A 4,925-nucleotide genomic window follows, 5' to 3' on the forward strand; every position below is an offset into this window, starting at 1 on the left:
TTTTTTTATTTAAAAATAAGTATTGTAGAAAAATATATTGAAAAAACAAATCCCTTATTGCATGCAACTGTTACAAATGGGCAGTACCTACTGTATACTGCATGCCTTATGGCCAATAAAAGTGAATGGACAATATTCGTTGAAAGTGAATTGTGTACGATTACACGATGCTCTGCACGTAACAATGGATGCTGAGCAAAACTTTGCTGGTTGTGGTGAAATGGTATTGAAGGAAGAGGGCACTAGAGTACAGACAAAAATACTATATCCGCATCTTATTGTGTCAGTGCAGTAGCTTGTATTGAGAGAGGAAAGATTTGATCAAGGCAAGAAGAATTCTGTCTCCTTCTCTCATCCAGGTACGTCTTAACTTTGATTCGTCAAGTTAATAATGTAACCAGGTTTCTGTAGCTATTCTGTGCATTCAGGATAAACAGTGGATTCATTGTACATTTAGATGACTTAAATGAGTATAAAATGTTTATTATTTGTTAAGAACACACATGTGCACAGTCTAGAAATTGGAGTGTAATCCCTGTTGATGATTGCTAGGATTTGTCACCAGTCAGTAGGAGATCCAGTTTAAGCCACTGTCCTGTGTGGAGTGGGCAAGTCATTGCGCCCACAGCGGCAGAAGGAACTGGTGGTTGGAACTGCTTATGTGTGGGTAGCTAAATCTGTGTGGGTGATCGGTGGCTGTGGGAGAGTGTTATAGTCAGATGGAGATAAGGAAGCGAGTGCTGTGTATAGCAGACGGGAGGGGACCGCTGTCCTCCTGTACTGGCCAGGTACGTTGTAACTAAGCAGAATGGGGGGCAAGGTGGAGAGCGAGACAGCTGTCCTTGGAAAGGAAACCAGCGGGGCTAAGGGCATCAGCCCTGTCCATGGGGCTGAAATCAGCGGGGTTCCCGGCATAAGCGCTGTCCATGGAGCGGAAACCAGCAGGGCTAAGTGCATCAGTGCTGTCCATGGGGCTGAAATCAGCGGGGTTCCTGGCGTAAGCGCTGTCCATGGAGCGGAAACCAGAGGGGCTAAGTGCATCAGTGCTGTCCAGGGTGCTGAAACCAGCGGGGTTCCCGGCGTAAGCGCTGTCCAGGGTGCTGAAACCAGCGGGGTTCCCGGCGTAAGCGCTGTCCAGGGTGCTGAAACCAGCGGGGTTCCCGGCATAAGCGCTGTCCATGGTGCTTTAACCAGCGGAGTTCCCGGTATAAGCATTGTTTATGGTGCTGAAACCAATGTGGTGAATGGCATTAGCGCTGCCCATGGGGTTGAAACCTGCGGGGTTCCCGGTATAAGCGGTATAAGCTGAAACCAATGGGGGGGGGATGACATTAGCGCTGTCCATGGTGCTGAAACCAATGGGGGGGGGGGGAGGATGACATTAGCGCTGTCCATGGTGCTGAAATCAATGGGGGGGCATGCCATTAGCGCTGTCCATGGTGCTGAAACCAATGGGGGGGGTGACATTAGCGCTGCCCATGGTGCTGAAACCAATGGGGGGGGGGGGGGTGACATTAGCGCTGTCCATGGTGCTGAAACCAATGGGGTTCCCGTTATAAGGGCTATGTTGTTGAAACCAGCGGGATGCTTAGTATAGGCGCTGTCAATGGTACTGAAACCAGCGGGGCTCCTACTACAGCCGCTCCCAATGGTCTATGTCCATTGAACATCCTAATCTTTTCCTGTTCACTCCATTTTCTTTGCAACTACCTAATGAAACGCATACACAACTTTTCCTTAAGTACTTTGGTTGCTTTAGTAACCATTACCGTAATTTCTTTTGTTAAATCTTTTCCTGATGAAAACTGCATGACTTAGCAGTGAGCGGCATCAAGCACGTACTGCACAGCCCTATCTGCATTTAAAATCGCGTTTTCTCATGTGAACTAGTTTGGTAGATCTGCTTATGGCACAGTCAATAGATGGCATGGGGTTTAAAAAAGATATTTAGCTCCATGAAAGTTTCTTTCTGTGCTAGTAGCTTTTATATTCAGAAGCTGTCCTGCATGTACTAGGGCTGACCTTGCCAAAAGGACAAGATAAACAAGTTGCATTTTTTAACATAAATTGGAAAGTGGCGAGGCAAGGCTATTTTCTACCCTGTCATCCCCCTAGAGCAGAGACATGACAACCTCTTCTGATGGAAAGTGAAGTTGACATGCAACAAGATGTTGTTTACCCTCGACCAAGCCATGTGCTGTGGATTCCTTACACATCAGAATTCTGTCTAAACGTGTAGCTTGTAGCCATTCTATTGACACTGTTTTTGAATGCATCCTTTCAGGCTAACTAGGAAACAAGCACTAACCACCTGACCCTCCTTATTCACAGGACACGTCCATCCATGGCAATGTGCCTTGCAGTAAGATCGATCTACTCAATCTAAGGTTGGAGGGGCGGAACCTGGAGACTCTGGACTAAGGGATATTATCGTGAGGACTTGCATTTTCCAAGCCTTTCATTTTTCTTCAACTGGATCTGCATGGCGCCCTTTGGTAAATTGATGGATTTTTTGCCGGGTCTGATATTGATAGTAGCATTGGATGTGTTCTGCACAAGAGGCGCAATTTTGGTTGCTGCTTCTTCCCCTCGATCAGTAGCTCGGATGGATGGAGATATCATCATAGGGGCTCTATTCTCCGTTCACCACCAGCCTCCAGCAGAAAGGGTGCCGGAGAGAAAGTGTGGGGAGATCAGGGAGCAGTATGGCATCCAGAGGGTAGAAGCCATGTTTCACACTTTGGATCGAATCAACATGAATCAGACCTTGCTACCGAACATTACCCTGGGGACAGAAATAAGAGATTCCTGCTGGCATTCATCTGTTGCCCTGGAGCAGAGTATTGAATTCATACGAGATTCCCTCATCTCAATGAGAGACGACAAAGATGGCATCAGTAAGTGCTTAGATGCCACTCCAACTCCCCAGGGCAGATTAAAAAAGCCCATCGCAGGTGTTATTGGCCCAGGATCTAGTTCAGTGGCCATCCAAGTTCAAAACCTTCTCCAACTTTTTGATATTCCACAGATCGCTTATTCTGCAACGAGTATTGACCTTAGTGATAAAACGCTGTACAAATATTTCCTGAGAGTCGTTCCTTCTGATATCCTACAAGCTAGGGCTATGCTAGACATTGTGAAAAAGTATAACTGGACTTATGTCTCTGCTGTCCACACTGAAGGTAAGACTGAACCTAAGTTGTTCAAAACTCTGCTTTTGATATGAAACATTGAATCATTTTTTTTTAAAAAAGAAAAAAACAGAAGTAATTAAAAGTTAATTATTACATTCCCATAAAATTCCTAATTTTCTCTATTACAGTAAATGTAAGTTTCTATTCTGTCATGTATTAGCACATTTATTTGCATATTTCAAAAACAACATACAGTATGTTGTAACCTGCAGCAACCAGCTGTAGATCATACAAGGACATCTCTAGCTGTAACCCATTCTAGTCAATCATAAATTACTTTATGCTTTTGAAACTAGCATCATTGTCAAATGAGCTGGCCACAGATACTGACCAGAGGGGAACATTGCAACTTTAGTGGGTGGGCACTGAAGTAATATTATGAAATGTCATATAGAGGATATTTGCAAAATATGTGTGCGGACTTTTGGGTGGGCATTGTAGCCTAAAGCCCACTCATGACACCAACTCTAACTGACCTACAAATAATTGCTGGATTATAACATATGAAGTATTTTTGCAATATGACATTACATGTGTAAAGCTAAAGATGCGTGAGTTGATCTGGACAGGCCAAAGTTCAGCCTGGATAATGTATGCATTTGTGATTTAGAGAGAGTGTTTTTATATTGTAATCACCATTTCTGGATTACAATTTAGATTGGGTCATACAGAAATTCAGCACATATTGACCTGAAATGCTTGATACCGAATTGTTTTTTTTCCATGTTTTCTTAGGTCATGTGTATCTATAATGTAACTGTATGCTAATAGTAGATAGATAATGCTACTATGAATAATTATGCTTTGCATAGTTATGCTAGATATTACTCATTGTTGCTATTGTGACTGTAAACAAACTGTCTTGTAGTTCGTCCATAACAAAGATGTTACATAATACATTACCTGACATTTTTTATTCTAAATCAGTTGTACAGTCCAACATTTAATGAGTTTCTTTATCATATGAAATCAGAAGACTACTATTTATATTTTCCAGTTTAAATGATTTGAATAACCTCTGCTAGTAAAGTTAGGAACTGCCTCCAGTCATGCTCTAGGTAGAGTGCTTAGTGAACATGCCAGTCTAGACATCTACAAAGTGTATGAACTATACAATTTTACAAATATAAGAATAAGCAACATCATTACTAAACACAAATAATGGTGCCTTTTATACCATTTTATAAAAATGAACCGTTTCACAGCCTGGACTTTTTCCTCTTTTGAAAGGCAAGTACCTGTGACAATTTTTCAAAAGCAGAAAATAAATTAATTAATTTTCATTGAAGAGCTTAGCCCTCCCCCAAACAATATAGTTTCTTTGGATAAGCCATACAAGTAAACAATAGTGTCAATGTTTTTGTGTGCATGATGATACTCCTGTGTTTTTTTTTAATGTATCAATATAAATATATACTGAATATAGACCCAACATAAACATGAACATATCCTAACTTTGCTAAACATATGAAACGTGTTGAAAAACTAAATAACAGATACATCTAGAACTGTGCTATAATTTGTAAAGATTTGCAAAACAGAAAAAAATTAAGATTTGCAAAACCCTAAATTGTCTAACCAAGCGATATACGCAGCTTACATTTGTACATTACAATTTAAGTTTGCTACAATTTTTTATTTTAGTTTCAAATGTTAAGAGTTATATAACTTAATACCATTCAGATTTGTACCTACAGTATATATGTAGCTGACTGTTTTGAAAATGTCATC

The 4,925-nt window shown here is 41.3% G+C and overlaps 1 pseudogene across 2 annotated transcripts; it reads left to right on the forward strand.

Annotated features, from left to right (window-relative positions):
- The first annotated feature begins 295 nt into the window (after positions 1-295).
- Positions 296-3,374, forward strand: LOC149448784 (metabotropic glutamate receptor 1 pseudogene; annotated as a pseudogene). Of its 2 annotated transcripts, none has more exons than XR_016315507.1 (2): positions 296-359; positions 2,332-3,374. The product of XR_016315507.1 is annotated as a metabotropic glutamate receptor 1 pseudogene, transcript variant X1 (transcript). The 2 variants fall into 2 exon arrangements; XR_016315508.1 differs by lacking the exon at positions 296-359 and adding an exon at positions 653-788.
- Positions 3,375-4,925: the final 1,551 nt, after the last annotated feature.

The sequence above is a fragment of the Staurois parvus genome, unplaced genomic scaffold, assembly GCF_062004578.1.
Source record: "Staurois parvus isolate SC_StPar_1 unplaced genomic scaffold, SC_StPar_1.0 ptg000657l, whole genome shotgun sequence".
Classification (NCBI taxonomy): Eukaryota; Metazoa; Chordata; class Amphibia; order Anura; family Ranidae; genus Staurois; species Staurois parvus.